The 19523-nt window shown below is 45.9% G+C and overlaps 2 long non-coding RNA genes across 3 annotated transcripts in view; one reads left to right on the top strand and one right to left on the bottom strand.

The window, feature by feature from the left end:
• Positions 1–1510: 1510 nt before the first annotated feature.
• On the bottom strand, positions 1511–18931 carry LOC141417876 (uncharacterized). 2 transcript variants are annotated; one of them, XR_012442524.1, is made up of 4 exons: positions 18777–18931; positions 17933–18031; positions 4768–4906; positions 1511–2066 (listed from the first exon to the last, which is right to left on the bottom strand). It is a non-coding gene; the product is annotated as an uncharacterized lncRNA (long non-coding RNA). The 2 variants fall into 2 exon arrangements; XR_012442523.1 differs by having other exon boundaries at positions 18799–18921.
• LOC141417877 (uncharacterized) overlaps positions 7777–19523 on the top strand; it is a 32515-nt gene continuing 20768 nt past the window's right edge. Inside the window, exon 1 of the long non-coding RNA XR_012442525.1 lies at positions 7777–8362. This is a non-coding gene — a long non-coding RNA (uncharacterized lncRNA). The remainder of the gene's footprint in view (positions 8363–19523) is intronic.

Raw genomic sequence — 19523 nt, 5'->3', positions numbered from 1 at the left:
TACTGGGGGTTGGACGCAAAGCCTTGTGCTTGCTAGGAAGGTACTCTATTACTTGAGTCACTCCACCAGGCCTGAACAGACAGTTTTCAAAAGGAGAAATACAAATGGCCAACAAAGGGGCTGCCAGTGTGGCTCAAGTGGAAGAGCGCCTGCTTACCAAGCATGAATTGCTGAGTTCAAACCCCAGTACAAATGGCCAATAAATACATAAAAAAGTGTTTAGCCATCAGGGAAATGCAAATTAAAACTACATTGCATTCTATCCCACCGCAATCAGAATGACTACCATGAAGAACACAAGCGATAACAAATGCTGGCAAGAACAGGGGATGAAAGTGGGGAAGAACCCTTATACACTGTTGGCGGAAGTGTAAATTAGTCCAGTCACCATGGAGATCAGTCTGAAGGTTCCTCAAATAACTAAAAATAGAGCTTCCATTTATGATCTGGCTCTATCACTCCTGGGCATATACTTGGGAGAATCTAAGTCAGCATGTTGATTGAGTATGCTAAGTTATGGAATCAACTTGATGTCCATCAACAGCTGATGAATAAAAAAAATGTGGTATAGATACACAGTGGAGTTTTAGTCAGCCATAAAGAATGAAATTATGTCATTTCCAGGAAAACGGATCAGAGTGAAGGCCATTATGTTAAGCAAAATTAGCCAGATTCAGAAAGACAAATATTGCATGTTTTCTCTCATATGTGGCATCTAGATTTTGAAAAAAGACATCAAATAGAAGAGGAGCTATTTGGGAAGAGGAAGGGAACCAGAAGGAAGAGGGAAGAGGATAATTGACAGTAATGTCGGGGGGGGGGGAGAACATCACCAAAGTAAATTATATACATGTATGAAAATTACATAATGGAACACATTATTTTGTACAATCAATATACATGATTAAAAAAAGAATGGGGGAAAGAAAAAGACATTATGGGGCTGGGTATGCAGCTCAGTGGTAGAGTGTTTGCCTAGTACTCGTGAGACCCTGGGTTCAATTCCAAGCACCTCAAAAACAAAAAAAAGACAATGCACATAGGACAGATATGTGAGATGACTGCAGCCCATCCTCACTGTTACCATCATTGTCATGATCATCACCGTTGTTATCATCCTCTCACTCTTAATGAGCACATTTTCTGTGCCTGGCGCTCTTCTATTCATTTCACATGGCTTAAATTATTTATTCTTCATGAGGATACTAGATTTTCTTAAATTCTAAGATACTTCATAGTGGCTGGAGGCATAGCTCAAGTGGTAGAGCACCTGCCTAACAAGTGTAAAGCCCTGAGTTCAAACCCTAGTACTGCTAGAAAAAGAAAAAAAAAAAAAAGATATTCTACGCCAATATGAAGAATAATCTTTTTAAAATTTCTTTTATTCATATGTACATACGATGTTTGAGTCATTTCTCCCCCTTTCCCCCCGCCCCCTCTCTTTCCCCACCCCCTTTCTTTCCCCCATCCCCCCTCTCTCTCTTCCAGCCCCCTTGCTACCTGGCGGAAACTATTTTGCCCTTATCTCTAATTTTGTTGAAGAGAGAGTATAAGCAATAATAGGAAGGACCAAGGGCTTTTGCTAGTTGAGATAAGGATAGCTCTACAGGGAGTTGCACTGACTTGCATGTGTGTTACCTTCTAAGTTAATTCTTGAACTAACCTTATTTCTAGTTCCTGGTCCCCCTCTCCTATTGGCCTCTGTCGCTTTAAAGTTTCTGCATTAGTATCAACATAATGAAGAATAATCTTAACAGTCATCATGATATATTGAGCACTTACTTGACATGTTACATTTTTTTGTTGTTGTTTTAGTAGTAATGGGATTTGGACTCACAAAAACCTTGAGAAGTGGATATCAATAGCCTCACCTCACAGTCAAGAAGACTGAGCCTCTACTGTGGGTCTCCCCATCCTGAGAGGAGCAGAAACTGACCTACCTTTGGTGCCCTGAGGAAAGAGTCCAAGACGAAGGAACAGGACTGGTGGAGCAGGAGGGAGTTGACACCTTGACCGAACGTGTGCTGAGGGGAAGCAGGGAGGGCTGGAAGACTGGAAGACGCATCCTGGAGGAAGTAGAAGAGGATGTGAGCTGGGCTTCAAAGGATGGAGGTGGGGAGATAGAAATAACAGGTGGTTGGTGATATGGGTAGGGAGTGGATAGTCCTAGAACTGCTGGCAGCTCCTTTTCTCTGCCCTCAACTGTCTGCTCCCCACTATCTCCCAGGGTTCCGAGTAAGCTCCATGTGAAGAACTCTTAAGGATTTGAGCTCCTCACCTCCGGGTGACTTTTTTGTGATAAAATATACATAATGTAAATTTTAACTTTTTCTTCCTTGGTGGTATTGGGGTTTGAACTCAGGGTTTCATGCTTGTTAGACAGATACTCTATTGCTTGAGCCACACCTCCAGCCCATGGTAGCCATTTGTTAAATGTACAGTTTGGTGGCATTAAGCACAGTCACACTGTTGTACAACCATCACTACTATCTATATGCACAATCTTTTCCTCATCTCAAACTAAAACACTGTACTCATTAAACACCAACTACTCCTCATTGTCCCCTTCCTTGGTAAAACCATCATTCTGTTTTCTGTCTAGGAGTTTGATTACTCCTGGTATCTCATAGAAATGTCCTTTCATGATGACTTATTTCACTTTGCATAATGTCTTTAAGGCTCATTCATGTTGTGCACATGCCAGAATTTCATTCTGGCAATATTCATTGTATGCATACAATATTTCGTTTATCCATTCATTTGCTGATGGACAGAGTTGTTTCCAACTTTGGGCCATTGTGATTAATGTTATTATGGAACACGGGTGTACAAATATCTATTTGAGTTCCTGCCTCAAATTCTTTTGGATGTTTACGCAGAAGTGGGATTGCTGGATCAGATGGTAAATATAGGTTTGTTTATTTATTTATTTGATACTGGGGGTTGAACTCAGGGTCTCACTCTTGCTAGGCAGGTGAGGCACTTTACCACTTGAGCCGCTCTGTCAGCCTTTTTTGTGTTCATTATTTTTTGAAATAGGGCCTCTCTTTATTCCCCAGGCTGGCAGGGACCACAGTCCTCTTGTGGTGGGAGCTATATGGTGCTTCCCCATATAGCTGGGATGATCACAGCACCCAGTCATTGGTTGTGATGGGGAGGAGGGGGAGGAGGGAGTCTCTTGAACTTTTTGCCTGGGTTGTTCTTGAACCATGATCCTCCTGCTCTCCACCTCCTGAGTAGCTAGATTACTTGCTACTAGTGTGAGCCACCATGCCCACCTTCTATGTTTAATTTTTTTCTCAGATTCTCCTTTTGAACTCAATGATTAACTTTTTGAAGAACTATCACACTGTTTTCCATGTTGGCTGCACCATTTTATGCTCCTATTAGCAATGGAATTAGCACAAAGTTTCCAATTTCTCTACATCCTTTGTGAACAACCTTCTCCTTCCCTCTTCTTCCTCCTTCTCCTTCTCTTTCCTCTTCTTCTTCTTCCTCCCTTCCTATCCTTTTTCATCTTCTTCCTCCTTTATCTCTCTCTGTCTCTTTCTTTTATAATAGCCATTCTTACACGAAGTGGTATCTCACTGTGGTTTGATTTGCATTTCTCTAATGAGTAATGTTGAGCATCTTTATTGGCCATCAATTTATCTTCTTCGGAGAAATGTCTATTCTTTTGCTTATTTTTAAATTCAGTTTTATTGTTGTCATTGCTGAATTGGAGTTTCTTATATATTCTGGATAATTAATCCTTTATCAGATTTGCAAATATTTTCTCTAATTCTCTACATGTTGTCTTTTTACTTTTTGGTAGTATACTTTGATGCACAAAAGTTTTTTTTTTAGTTTAATGAAGACAAACTTATCTAATTTTTTTCTTTTGTTGCCTGTGCTTTTGGTATCACATCTGAGATATCATTGCTAAATCCAACACTGTGAAGCTTTTCTCTTATGCTTTCTTCTAAAAGTTCTATAATTTTAGCTATTATGTTTAGATTTTTGACCCATTTCATGTTAATTTTTGTATAAGGAATAAGGTAAGGGTTTGATTTCATTTTGTTTTTCCAACCCCATTTGATGAAAAGACTGGACTTTTCTCAGTGAGTGATCTTGGCAGTGTTGTCAAAATCATTTGACCACATATGAAGATTCATTTTTGAGGTCTCTATTCCATTCCACTGGTTTCTATGTCTGTCTTTATGTCAGCATCATTTGTTTTGATGACTTTGTAGCAAGTTTGAAGTCAGGAGGTAGAGGTCTCCAACACTGTTCTTTTTCAAGATTGTTTTGACTATTTGGAGTCCCTTGCGATATAATAATTTTAGGACAGATTTTAGTATTTTGGAAATCATCACTTTGGGGATATTGATAGCAATTTTGAAAGTGATAATAGTGACCCATGCAATTTTTAAGGAGGGCTTGGGCCAGGAACCAGTAGTGAAATGAGGATGAATGGTGATCTGAGAAGGGGAGGTTCAGATGGGACACATCAAGAGGTGGGGGCAAAGGGTCACCCTCTGTTAGAAGATTGGAAACCATGAATCTTACCAGGCTTCCTCCATCAGAGACAGGGCCCCAGTGGCAGGAGTTTGACCATCTGTGTAAAGGACACTGTATTCTTAAGCCACTGGAAAAATTCCTCCACTCCCTCACTCGGAGTTTGCAGCTCTTTTGTGCCCTCGTTGATTTGTTAGAACAAGGGCTTCCTATGTCAACTCTTAGGAACATTGGCACTTTTTTTTGATGTGGCTGGGCACTCTGACTCACCCAAGATGGGTCACCTCTCTAGTCAGTCAGCTGGCCCTTTCTGGAGAAGCATGTCTTCTCAAGATTGGGAGTTGAGGGTGTAGCTCAATGGTAGAGAGCTTGACTGCCATGTGTAAGGCCCTGGGCTCTATTCTCAGCCCTGCATAAGAAAGAAAAAAAAAAAAAAAAAAGAGGAAGAGGAATCAGCAATTTGGGCCATCAGAGAAACAGTGACCAAGGGAGAATCATGTGATAAAGATCATACAGGTGATCTCCTAATGGGGTGTCTTTTTTTGTCTTTCTCCTTTTTGGTGCTGGAGATAGAACCTGGAACCTCACACTTGTTAGGCAAGTGCTCTACTGTATCCCCAGTCCTTTGGGATGTATTATGGGTAGCCCCAGACTTCAACAGATGAGGTTTACTTTCAGCAGTGAAAATAAAGATAGACACAGGTAGTCTTTTTGCACAGTCTACTATCTTGAGAAATGACTTACCCCACTCTAAACCAGACCTCTGAAAACTCCTCACAATAACTCCTTCATATCTGGGTTTAGTGATGCATGCTTGTAATCCTAGCACTTGGGAGGCTGCAAGTTTGAGGCCAGCCTAGGCTACATAGTAAGTTCCTAGCTAGCCTAGGCTATACAGCAAGACCTTGTCTCAAAAACCAAGGGTGGGGGGGGTATAGTTCAGGGGTAAGAGTGAATCTCCTCCCCACCTCCAAACTAAAAGAAAAGAAAAACTCCTTCACTCAGTTTATCACTGAAGACAGACAAAGGGACAGATGAATCCAGCAATTTGGGCCCCTCAAGGGATGTAACTCCCAGGTGTGGGCTGTGACACTTACTCTCCCCCATGCCTGGCCACAGGGACATAGAAAGGCCTTTATTTCCCTAACTTTGGGAGGCAAGCCTGGGGCTTCTGGAAACTCCACTGCCCTAGAAGGTGTCATCTAACTGTAGCTCTGACAGCTGTGCTTGGGGTTTCTGGTACAGTCTGAATTCTCCTCTCGAGTTTCACATACAGTGACTGCTGTCCTTGAGCCAATGTTTTTAATGCATCCTAAACATTATCAGGCTGACTTGAGCCATTTTAGATATGAGGGAAATCAGCAAGCAGTAAATACTTTTCTAATTTCAGAATGAAGCAGCAGAGGCCTAGAAAATTTTTATCAAGGCTAGCAAGGATCCTACTCAACTGAGCCTTTTGTTTTACCAAGTGCAATCCATCCATCTGTCCATCCATTAATTCTTTTAGTGACTACCCCTAGGACAGACCCTCATCCCTTGTGGGGGGCTGGGGATACAGCAGAGAATAAGACCAGCAGAAGCACTCTCTCATGCAATACAGTCTTTTGGCGAGAAGCAATGGTAACAAACAAAAAACAAAAAACTGCCAGGTGCTGGTGTTCACACCTGTAATCCTAATCGTGGTTTTTAGCCAGCCCAGGACAAATAGTTCATGAGTCCCTATCTCAAAAATACCCAACACAAAGGGGCTGGTGGAGTGGCTCAGTTGGTAAAATGCCTGCCTAGCAAGTGTAAGGCCCTAAGTTCAAACCCCAGTGCTGCCAAAAAAATTGTCCCCAAAAATACCCAACACAAAACAGGGCTAGCAGAGTAGCTCAACTGGCAGAGTGCCTGCCTAGAAAATCTGAGGCCTTGAGTTCAAACTCTGGAACCACCAAAAAAACCCAAAAGACTAAAGACCAAAGATTGAATGTTGAGTAGGGAAACTATTCTAGCACCTAGTCTAAACTCAGAGGTGGGGTGGTGTGGAACTAAGGGATGTATGGATGTTGATCATGAGCTATCTCTGTTCTGTATTCAAAAAGCAAGGCTTCTGGGACTTGTTGATTGACTGTGGGCATTGGACTTGTAGGTCAGGTGAGCAGCAGGTTGGCTGGAAATGGTCAGCTGTGTACCTGGGCCATACACTCCAGGGTTATGGTGTCCAGCAGTGTCCCAAGCATGACATGCCCAAATGAAGGTGAGGAAACGGATGTTCAGTGATGTCAGCAGATGGCTTGTTCACCACTAGACTTCAAGTCTCACCTGTGAAAAGATGTGGGGACCTTAGCTCCCCACACCCTTACTTCAATCCAGTGAACAATTGTTTGCTTAATACAACTATGGGTCTGGGACCTGCAGCCTCAATAAGCAAGCCAGGATCCCCTCTCTCTCCTCACTCCCCTCTCCCATGCTGTATTGAATTCTATTGTTCCTGACCTCACCCAGCCACCATTATCACTTACCCAAAGGCATTCATTTCCTCTAAACTTAACACTTTCAGCACATGGTCTATGTGGCAACCAGACTCATGCCTCTTTTCTGCTTAAAACCCTTTCTTGACTGTTTGATCATCAGGACAGCCCTGGCCTTTTGGCCTGGCAGAGAGGTGTTTGCACACTCTGGCAGTGGGCCTCCACTGGCTCCCCCATACTTCTCCCTCAGCTCCAGGCTCAGCATAATGAATTTTCAGTTCCTCCAAAGTCTTCGTCCTTCTCATCTTCAGGACTTTGCCCATGGTGTTCCCTCTGCAGAGAAGGCTGCTCTCACCTTGACCTGACTTCTAAACGTCAACTGAGATGCTGGTGCCTTGGGAGAGCATCTGTAAGATGCTGGTAGGTGTCCCAACTTGGTGCACTCCAGTTAATTCCCCCCAGTTAAGTATTTGCATAAATTGGGTTGTAGAGGAGAGATATGGTTCCTTAGTTAATTTGGGAAGGACATCTGTTCCCTGCCCCTCCAAATCCCTAGAGAAGGAAATGTCAACACAGTTCCAGTTCTTCACCAGATCCTATTCTAAGAAGGACAGGGCCCATTTATCCCCTAGACCACACATATCTCTGGTCACACTGTAAGGACCATCACCATTTTGCCAATAAGGCACATAAGGGGTTCTGTGGTTGGTAGCAGAGGGGCTTCTGGCCGACTAGCTAGAACACAGGGGCCCATTGGGTCCAGACGAGAGCCTAGGCTAATGAAGGCCTGGCTCCAAGCCTTGCCTCTCTCCATCTCAATGAGTGACCACAATGCTGAGGCTGCCAAACTTTGGTTCAGCTCAGCCTGGACTTGTCACAGCAGGTTGTGCTAGGCCCAGGGGATTCTCCAGAGACCTGCTTGCTTTTGAACTTGAGTTTCTGGCTCCTGGGCGAATAGGATGAATATTCCCACATGAACTAGGAATGCCTCCCTGGGGCTCTGTTCTTTGAACTGACTTGTAAAACAAACCAAGGGTCTCACAGACCCTTGGCTTTGGAGATCTTCTTTCAAAGTCAACCAGGTCACCACTCTCTGCAAACTTCCATTAACTCTACTCATACCCACCCTACTCTGTCACCACTACATCCAGTAGTTAGGGAAGATCCCCAAGAGCCCCTTTCATGCTGGGTAAAATAGGTGTGTGTATGCGTGCCTAGCTGCTAACTGGAGTGAGTCTAGGGAAAAGGAGCTGAGATGACACATGCTCATTTTACTGAGTATGCGTCTGTAATGTGGGAATGTTTTTACAAGCATGTATCACTCCTGTAATTAAAGATGCAAATCTAATAAAAAGCTCCCTCCCTTAGGCCATGGGTTCAGAGGGCAGAGGATGACAAGGAAGACTTGAGAGGTGAGACAGCATTCAATTCTTCAAGCTGGGTCAGGTGGGCCAGGGTCTACAGCAGCAACAAGGTGGGGAAGATCCAGGGCCCCAAATGAAGAAGGGAGATCTTTGCAGACAGAGTACAAAAAAGATGGGCACACCCTTGGCAGGAGGAAAATATGGAAGGACAGGTGAGAGATGAGTTGGTAAGGTGGGTTGGGAAAGGCCTTATATGCCAGACTGAGGAGCTGATTCTAACTAAAAGATTTATTAGCCAGAGGGATGTGACCTGAGCTAGGCTTTGGGATTTTCACCTCTGAAATGGCAGAGGTGAAAGAGGCTGCCAGGAGGTTGTTTGCTCATCCCAGTGAGAAGAGCAACAGCCAGGAGAGGGGCTTCCTGGAGGTATGAGCTGGGTTGGCCAGGGCCTAGACATTAAGGACAGGGCCCACTATCTTTTTTGCCCTGCACATCCTCCATGGCCTCTCTGGGCATTGGCAGACAGGACAGCATCCCCACAAGGCTCTGGCTGTCTCACTTGCCCACCTTAACCCTGAGAGAAGGTGGGACCTGCTGGACCTTGTGGAGCCTATGATTCCTTTGACCTTCATAGAACAACTCCAGAGTAGCTGTTTGGAGTGTCTGGTGACTTACTTGCATTTCCCATTTTCTTGGGTCCTGGAGGGAAGGCAAGCTTGCACAGCACAATGAGAGTGACTAGGCTGTGGCAGCATAGGTTATATACTTCTTTTCAAACTCTAGGAGCAGCTGCAAGAGGCAAGGGAAGTGCTTTGGTGATAATACTGGTGGGTTCTCATGGAGAGGCCTAGAAAACCCAGGGACCTGGGTCTGATCACAGAAAATGGAGAACCAGACTGCCCCATACTGTGCACCTTCTATCCCTGCGTCCTGCCGCATCAGAGGCAGCTGTAGACAGTCAGGCCTAAGGGTCCATCTGGGATCACTTAGGGACCTGTGTGGAGTGTGGCAGGTTCTTCAAAGCCAAAGAAATCCTATCTGTTTCCTAATTATGGTACCTCCACCATCACAGTCAGGTACCAAAGACCCAAAGATGACAGGAAAGCCTGCAAATGCTGGGAGCAGGCACATTTCTCCCCTCCTGTGACCCTGCTGTGTTGCTCAGTGGACAGTAGATCAAGGCCACACTTGCCCTGAGGGAGCCCAGACACTTCAGAGCACAGTGGACACAACAGGCAGAGAAACTACCCTACCTCTGCCCCAGGCAGTTTTCCAGCTCAGAACTGTGAACTGCCTTTCCTGCTGCTGGGCATGCCTTCTTCCTGGCCCCACTGTTAACTGAGGACTCCTGTTCCTTCTAGCAGGTACCCCCTCCTCTGGGATGCCTTCCCTCACCACTCTCCTAGTACACCCCCCTTGCATCGTTTCTGGACCTTGTAGTTGACCTACCACTGCATGTTGTACCAGCTGCTGTTTTGCTTTTACTGCTTGAGCCACTCCACCAGCCCTCTTTGGCTTTATTTATGCAACTAGGGTGATGTCATACATGCCTTCCTCTGTGTCCCTAGGGTGTTACTAGTGTCTTCCCCATTGAGCAGGTGCTCAATAAGTATTGGTGCAACAGAAACAGAGAACAGTCCCCAGGTGGCCTGAGTCTATTCCAGGCCCTTCAGTAGGCTTTCCCCTCCTCGATACCCTCTCTCTGCCACTCTCAGCACCACAGGGGCCTCCCTCTCTGCCAAAGTTGGAGCTTGGTCACAGCCATGCCTTGAGGTGTCTCTCTCGAAAAGACCCTCAAATTAGGAGTGTGAAGAAGTCCTCCAAGGCCTTCTGGTGAATGTAGACTCTAGCCAAGAGGGGAAAGGCTGGTGTGTTGGTGGACCTCTCACGTTCTGGAAATTGACCTTTGTGGCAGCAATAGGTGATGGTTGACAGTCCCTGCCACAGTAAAGAGCATGGATGTGGCTCAAGTGAGCCAGTGAGCCAGTGAGCTTGTGGCCAGCCCAGGGTGTCCTGACAACCGTATTTGGAGATGCCAGCTGGAGTCGCTGGACCCAGAACCTCATCCACCTTGGACTACCACTATAACCATGGGCAGGGAGTGTGGAATCAGTCAGGCAACAAGTAGCATTAAGTCTTCAGTCCACCCTCTTTACCCTCTCCAGATGGGATTCCACTGTCCAGGCTGCCAGAATGGAAAAGAGGAAACCAGTCCTACCAGAAGGGCCTCAGCAGGACCTGCTGTACTCTTGGGTGCCCAGCCCCAGGCTTCTGGCTGCAGACTTTACATTCCTGTAGGGTCATAGTGCTCCCTGTCACTGGCCACTCAGCCAAGCCAGAGCCATGACCTCCTTCTGCCAGGGCAGTTTTCCTTCCCAAGGACTTCTTGAGCCTTAGAATTCTCTGGCAACAGATGGCTCATCCTCTGCCCAGCCAGGCCTCTGCAGCTGACACCTCTCTCTCCTCCTCCTCCCCCGGCTCCTCTACTGGCTGCTCGGTACCTGGCTCTGGTTTCTAAGAGTTCTCTGGGCAAATCTGCTGCTCAGCTTTAAGCACTTCTGCATTTGGTCTCTTTGGTTCATTGATCAGGAATCATATGATCTTTTAAAAACACAGCTGGTAGAGTTGCCCATCTGTGCTTCTGCATTTGGATCGGCTAATCAGGCTGCCTGGAATTTATTTAAACCTGTGGTTCTGTGTGTAGAACGGGGCTGCCCTCACTAGGCCTCCTATGATGAGCTTTCATTTCTGGATCATCTTTGGTTTTAGGACCACCCTTGGCTGGACTTCTTGGACTGGGTCTGTTTTTTATGCTCCTTTGTCCCCTGAGCTTGTCTAAGGACTATTTTCTCTTTACACTGACTTTTACTAATTACAGGGTGAAACATTAATCTCTACTCCTTCTCCAACACACACACGCACACCCACACCCACACACACACACACACACACACACACACACACTCCTTTCCCAGACAAAATGGCTCAGAGTCCTTACCCAGGTCAGTAACCCAAGGTACTTCTCTATGTTCCCTTCTCCACCCTAACCTTTATAATATACAGGAAAACATTGCTGATACAGCACAGACTGCCAATTGTCCTCCAATATCTGGTCTAGCTGAGCACATAGCCACCCAGAATAAATGCTAAATTTGCTGACCTCCTTTGCAGCTATGTGACTAAGTTCTGACCAATGAGATAGAAATGGAATGATGCATCCAATTTCTGGAAAGCATTCTTAAAGGGAAAAGCATGCTTCCTTTCTTCCTTCTTCATACTAGCTAGAATGAATTGTCTATTATGTAATAGCTGGAGTTAGAGCAGCCATCTTAGAACATGAGGATGAAGCCTCACTGAGAAAGGCAGATGCTGTTACCAGCTTCTGAGATGACCCTCAGTGACTCAACTCCTGGTGTTGGTGTTCATGTTCTTGTTTATTTTTCTCCTCTATTCAGTAACCAATAGGATATGATAGCATATGACTTCTGAAACAACATAAAAGGCATTACATATGACTTAACCTCTCTTGGATCACTTGCTCTAGGCTAGCAGAAGCCAGTGGCTATGTTTTAGGCCACTCAAGTGACACTACAGAGGATTAAGACGGTGAGAAACCCAGGCTTCCCGCCAACAGCCAGAGCCAACTTGCCGGCAATGTTGCAGCCAGTCAAGCCTTCAGATGAACACAACTCCGTCTGATATCCTGACTGTAGCCTCTTGAAGGAGCTCTGGCCAGAACCACCCCACTAAGTCCCTTCCAAATCCTGACCCACCAGAAGTATGAGTCAGAAATGTTTATCCTGTTTGAAGCCACTGAGGTTTCTCCTCCTCCTTCTTTCTTCCTTTGTGGTACTGAGGATGAACCCAGACCTTATGTGTGCTGGGCAAGAGCACTACCATCCCCTGCCCAAGCTACTAACTTTTGGATTAATTTGTTATAAACAGTGGAGGAAAGCAACAAAATAGAAGGAGCCTAGGCCTTCTGAAACTGAGGTGGGCCGGAGCAACATTTATACCACCACAGATTTTGTAGACTTCTTGTTTTATGGTTGGGATTTTGTGGGGGGGGAGGGGGGAGGCTAGGGTTTTGTTTTGTTTTTGTTTGTTTGTTTGTTGGTAGTACTGAGGTTTGGAACTCAGGGCTTCATGCTTGCCAGGTAGATGCTCTACTGCTTAGGTCACTCCTCCAGCCTTGGTATTGTTTTTAAAGAGAAGTAAATTTCTCTTTCTACAACTATTATGTTGAGTTCTCATTTTCCTATTCCTGATTTGACTCAGACACTCTTCTAAGAGTCACTAGCTGAGGGTGGAGCTCAGTGATAGATTACACGCTTAAAATGCACAAGGCACTACAGAAACAAAATAAACCCATTATTAAAAAAAAAAATAGTTGCTAGCTGGAGGTACCTTTCAGAGGCTCTCTCAGTCATCCTTCTGCTGATAGCATGTGGAAGCCTAAGCCTAAATCTTCTAAAGGTGAAGGGCAGTTTATGTCAAAAAAATGTCTGTAAGGGCCAGGGATGGTGGTGTATGCCTGCAATCCCAGGTACTAGGGAGACAGAGGTAGAAGGATCTCCTCTGAGGCTGGCCCTTAGCAAAAACTCTAGATCTGATTTGGAGGTGTGGCTCAAGTGGTAGAGTGCCTGCTTAGCAAGTAGGAGACCTTGAGTTCAAAGCCCTGTACAACCCTACCCCCCAAAAAAAATGTCTGTAAAAAGAATTTTTTATGAGAGCCACAGGCCAAGGACCACTAGATACTGTGTGGTTTCACTTATCACTTATCACTTATACCTGGGCAGGTAGGGATGGCTCTATTCAGATTTGCAGATAAAATGCTTCGAAGAGTGGCCCATGGCTTTTTGCTGCTTTCCCTGCAGAAGGTAGCACAGTGCTGTAAGTCTGGTTGTTTCCGGATGCAGTTGGTCCAACTCAGTATTTGCAGGCAACCCTTTCATGGACCTATTAACAGGTACTTAGAAACTGCTTTTGCTAAAAAGCTCTGACTCCTTCAGTACCACCAGGAAAAACAAAACAAAAAAAACGCTGACTCCTCACTTGGGCCTGCAAATGTCCAAAGGGTAGCTAAAAGCTTGGCATCCTTGCTTCCATTTTGTATCTGTGTCCTTTGCTCTGAGCTATTATCTCTTGCAATCAGCTTGCATCCACCTTAGAATCCAGTAGATAGGACTGATAACATCTTGTGACAAGAGTGGGAACTGCCCCCTGCCAGGCAACATGACTTTCTTATTATAACAAGGCCCTGCCTGACCACCGCTGGATAACAAGTAACTGGACTACTTCTGACCACTATGAGGGAGACCACTTAATAAATACACATACCTCTCACCCTCTTCCCCAATTCTTCCTTTATTTAAATCTAAAGCTCATGTATATACCCTGAAGATGGGCTGAAGTTCTTACTTTGCCTCTTCTTGTGGTGCACCTGTACCTTATAATAAATCTCCTTTCTCTGCCCTTCACAACTACTCATCTCTTTATTTGTCGTTTTAGAGCAAGCAGTGGGACCTGATTCATTGGAATCCCCAGAGCTGGTCCTGTGGCCTAGAACTCTAGTCACAGACCAGCCTTTGGGTATGTCTCATGTAGTTTACTGAGCAAGTCCTGAGCGGGGCTGAGATGCTCTGCTCAGTTCCATTCAGTCACAGCAGCTGGCAGGCCTGGGAGATGGTGGTCCAGCACCCCTTCCCAGGACCCTGGATGCAGAACAGTGGGCAGCCTCTCTGAGGCTTCTTCAGACTCCTCACAATTCCCCACATCCAGCATCACAATCCCCAGACCTGCTCAACGTTCCCTGACTTCTCCCACTTGGCTTTTGCCACACATTGGCTAGCATCTCTCTGAATTCTTAGCTTCCTGCATGGTACTAAAGGCCTAGCTTTTTCTAATCCTCCCTCCTCTCCTGTTCTTGAACCTTGACAAAGACCTTCTGTCTTCCATCATTTTCTCAGTCTAGACTCATTTGAATCATCAGGACAACCTTCATCTTCTCGAATCCTACATTAGTTAAGGTAATGCTAGAAGCTATAACAAACAAATCCTGAACTCTAGATTAACTCAGACAAGTTGATTTCTTGCCTAAAAAAAAGCCATGTGAGTGATTCTGATCAGTGTCATCTGTTCTTCAGGTGATAACTTAGGGACTCAGGATCTGCCTCGTGGCTCTGCTATTTCCAACATGTAGTTTCCAAGGCTGTCTTAGTTTAGGCTACTATAATGAAGTACCATAGACTGGGTGGCTTATAAACAACAGCAGTTCATTTCCCATAGAACGGGAGGTCAAGGTAGGGGATTGAGAGTTTGAGGCCAGCTTAGGCAGAATAGCGAGCTCAGGTCACCACTCCTGCTGTGCAAGGCTGTAGCTGCTGTTTAGTGTCCTTGTGCCTCCACCCATGCCCCTCTACAAGCAGCCAGAATAATTGTTCCCAATGACAGATCTGACCACAGCACTCACTGTCCCCCACCCTTGTGCAGGGGATGGCACCCAGACACAGTGCACACTTGAGCCATACCCCAACTTCATGCACTCACTGTCTTCAACCCCATAATCTGCAAGTGACTTCTCTGAGGTCCTCCCCACTACCAGCTCCACTACCCCCTTCAGCCAGCCCCTCATCTCCCCAATCTTCCACAAACACAACTATCTTCTATAATTGCCCTGGACCCCAACCTGGGGACATGGGTGGAGCCCTCCATAGTGCTCCTGGAATGTCCTTTGTGCTCATACCACTCCTTGCATAAGCTCCTTTTTGAATGCCTGCTTCCAGGAGCTAAGCATGGTTATCTCAGAGCTAACCTTCCTATCTCAGTACCTCTGTACCTGGTACAACGCTTATCATACAGAAGGTGCTCAATGAATGTTCACTGAATGAGAAGCACCCCCTCCCTCCCCGTGGAAAGGATGGAAAACTTTCATTTAGACATGCATGCCTTGAGCAGTCCAACCTGTGCTGAATGAACACTTCCGTCTCAGGAGAGCCAAATTGTATATATATGTATCTCTGTGAAATCTGATCCTCTGCCTGAGAGCCGCCCCATCAATTAATCATGACTGGCTATTTGCACAAAACCTCTTCTCCCAAAGCACTCTGCCCAGAAGGCCAAGCTCTCTTGCCCTGCCAGAACTGTGGGCTACCTCATGAGTGGCTTTGGCATGGGCTCCCATCCATGGCTCATTGGACTCCTATAGGGGCCCTGGGAGGGGAGCCAGGAAGCAGCATTGCCTTCCTTTCCTTTCCTTTTCTTTTTTCTGTTCTGTTCTGTTCTCTTCTCTTTCTCTGTCTCTCCCCCTCCCCACATGTTTAAGATAAGAAAACTTGCTCAAGGAGATGAAGTGATTGTCCAAAGGTGTACAGAAGGCAGGCATTTGTTTTTTTCTGCTGTGTCATAGACAGCCCACCTCCACCCCCCAATATAAGGCCCCATGGTACCAACACAGAGCATAGGTGATGAGCTGGGCTCTGTGGGAACTGACCCACAACTGGGGAGGGTCAAGGTGTATACCCCAGCCCTTCAGATCATCTTGTCTGTCAGCTAGTCTCTAAGTAGGCAATTGTTGGAACAGATACCCCCCCCCAAGCTGCCTGGAGCATAAAGGGGGCTCTAAATGCAGGCAGTCATCCAGGAATTGGGAGTTCACTGAACAGGCCCTCTGTCTTTCTAGACCACAGTCTTCTCTTTGCATTTCTAATCTGTTCTTCTTCATCAAACCCTTAACCTGTGACCATTTTTTACAAGGCCCATCATGACCACCAGCCCTGAGTCAGCCTGACTCACAATTCCGGCGGCCACCACCTCAGAAGCACAATGTGGGAGCCTTGGAGCACTTGTTTGGCTCCGCCTAAGGGATGAGTTGGTTCTCTTAGGCTAGGTTTTCAGCCCTGGCTTATCTCCAGAACCTGGGAGGAGGGCACAAGCATGGCAGCAGGGATTGGGCAGAGGGAAACTCCTGAGAGGCATGTAGGGAGGGACCAATTACAAGTGTGGGGAAAACTGTGAAGGACATCAACTAGACTATTTCTCAATTCTCTAAAGATAAGAGTTGGCTGGGGAATATGTCTCAGTAGCAGAGAGCTTGCCGAGCATGCACAACGCCCTGGGTTCATCCCTAGCACCACACATACACACACACACAAACACACCACAAAGTTAAATTGTACAAACTTGATAGTAATGCAAATCATTCCAGTTCACAGAGATGCAAATTGTGTCTGGTGGAATGAAACTGACTATTGCCTTGTGGATATTGGCCAGTTTTATATCCATTTCTAAAATCACTTCAACATTTCCTTTTTTTTTTTTTTCCTTTTCTTTTGGCCGGTACTGGGGCTTGAACTCAGGGCCTCCACCAGCCCTTTTTTGTTGATGGATTTTTTTTTTTTTTTTGAGATTTTTTTTTTGACAAATTATTTGGCTGCGCTGGCTTTGAACCTAAATCCTCCTGATCTCTGTCTCCTGAGTAGTTAGGATTACAGGGGTGAGCCACTGGTGCCTGGCTAGCATTTTTTATTTGACCATTGTATGTGATACTTTGAGTTCTCTTTTCAATTGGTTGCAATATGTCACTGGTATCCTCATGGATTAATGACTTAAATTAAATCACTGACATTAGTTTTATGTCATGGAAGAGTCATGATTATATCCTCGTAAAATTATCAGTAAATACAGATGCAGCCTGCATGATGACATCCTTTTTTTTAGAAGTCTTACTGATGCAGAGGAAGAAATGAAGAAGGATTCATAAGAAATTGGTAGTGGTCACCTGTGGGAAAAGGGAGGGAGGAGGCACTTACTTGTATTTTATATCTTTTTGCACCATTTAAATCTTTTAACTATGTCAAAAGAATTTCAGTGGAAGTTCCCCAGGCAAAAGTTTATGGATCATTTCTTAACATATTTTTCTATATAAAATTAGCATTTACTTGATAATTATTTGTTAAACTGTCTATGTGATTGTTTGGACTTTCCTGATTGTATTTTATAATTTGTTAGAAAGCCCAAAAACTGTTGGGCATGGTGGTGAATGCTTGTAATCCCAGTACTCAGGAAGCTGAGTCAGGAGGATTGTGAGTTCCAAGCCACCTCGTACAACATAGAGAGACATTGTCTTAAAAAAAAAAAAAGGCCAATATGTTATCATTAAATTTTGTAAATTTTAAAGAACAGAAGCAAGCCCAATAAGCAAAACTATGTCTTGGCATACTGCTCCAAACTGGCCCTGGGCAGACAGAGGTGGCTATGACATGGTTATGACATGCTTCTTGCCCCAGGGGAAGAGGCTCATGTTCCACCCATACACAGGTTAGGGATTCCAGGCACCCACTCTTCTTGCAGTAGAAGCTGCTCAGGTGGCAGGAGTGCCTCACTGGTCAATACCTGTCCCAGCAGCCCAACTCATGGAACTCTCCATGGAGGAGCATGCTGGAGCAGGAACGCCTCCCATCTGCCCCTCCTCCATTGGCAACTTAAGAGGCCTCCTGCCCTGGATGGCTTGCAGCTGAAGGAGAGAATCACTGCCAAACCATTTCTTGCACAACAGTGCACTTCCGAGGAAAGACACCAAATTTTTGTCGACTGAGTCGTGTCTTCCTCCTGACTTACATGATGGTTCAGATAGGCTCTGGCTTCCCAGCTCACAGGTGGATCATCCACTGGTGACAGCTCCCAACACTTCGTATTCTTCTGACTCTGTCAAACAACCTATAAAACATATTTATTTTGATACGTAAGGATAGGATCTTCCTTCTAGGAATTCCTCCATGGAGCAAGCTTGGATGTTTGCCTCTGCTGTTTTCTTTGTGGGAAGCAATGGGGAGGAAGGCTACACCCATAGCAGTGGGACCTGACCCCACCTCTGGCCTGAGTGTGTGCGGTTTCCCACATTTAGCACATCTGCATTCCTGATGTTCTGGCCAAGGAGGAAGGTAAAGAGATACGGCATGGGCCTGGGGGCTTCCTCTTAATTACCTGCATTCTCGGCTGGCCTGACTAGGACTGGCCCTCGCCACACTGATGGGATGAGCACAGAGCCTCAGTCTCCTCTGAAGGGTAAAAACACTTCCCCAAGCAGCAAGAGTCTTCTTCCCAGCTGCTGTGGGGAGGGAGAGCCTTGTGCCACTCCTCAGGTTTGTTTGAGCCCAGTCCCCCATGTCATCTGACTACTTTTCTCTCTCTGAAAAGCCTTCAGGGGCTCCCCATTGCTTCCAGGATACAGTCCAAGCTGCTAGCCTGGCCCTCAGCTTCTCTGCTTCTCAATCTGGTCCCATCTATGACTCTGGCACCATCTCCCTCCACCACTGTCTAACCATCCATTCACCCCATGCACACTGGAGTCCAACTCATGCGTAGTCTGAAGGCTGCTTTCCAAGTTCTCCTAGCTGCCAAGTATGCCTCCCTTCGATGGCAGCCTCTCTCTTATTAATCGATGCCATCAGGGCTGCATTACCATGGACGCTGATGCTCCTTACCCCAGGGCTCACACCGCTCCCGGGACTGCACCTGGGTGAACTTCACACACACTGCTTTCCAGAATGGCTCTCTCCACGGGAGCAGCTACAGACCCCTCCACCTCCCAAGAGCTCACTTCTGTGGCGCAGAGGCAGTTGTATTAGGACACATCACAGTGTCACGCTGCCAAAGTGACAACTACAATTATGTTTGGCCGACAGCTGGAGATGAAAGTACAAACAGCCCAGGCCTCACACGTGTCCATGAATCAGCAGTTTGTGCTGTCTGCTTAATTGGAGGTGAGACAGGACCCTCCTGCCAGTCACCAGGGCCCCCTGTATGGGGCAGCCTACTGCCCTCAGACCTCAGGTTAGCACCTGAGACCCTCAGGTAAAGGCCTCTACTGGACGATGGAGGCTATTGCAGAGCCCAGGGGAGCAGGGGAGTCAGGTGGTCAATCTCAGGTAAGGTCCAGCCCTGAGGAACAGGCACTCAGTTCCTAGGCAAAGGCAGGAACTACCCAAGCAAAGGGCCAAGCTACCCAGGAGTGAAGGCTATTACCCCAGGCATCCTGACACAGGGTGTGGTGCAAAGAGCAGAGGGTCTCAGTTGAGGCCCCAGGCTTCCATTACTGAGCCTTCCTATGTACCAGACTCTTCTGTTTCATATATACCCCATCTTTTACTTTTTCTTTTCTTTTTTTTTTTTTTTTTTTTTGTGGTACTGGAGCTTAAACTGAGGGCCT

Source organism: Castor canadensis, chromosome 16 (assembly GCF_047511655.1).
Source record: "Castor canadensis chromosome 16, mCasCan1.hap1v2, whole genome shotgun sequence".
NCBI classification, from domain to species: Eukaryota; Metazoa; Chordata; class Mammalia; order Rodentia; family Castoridae; genus Castor; species Castor canadensis.
Note: the sequence above shows the minus strand (reverse complement) of the source record. Positions and strands in the feature narration are given on the sequence as shown.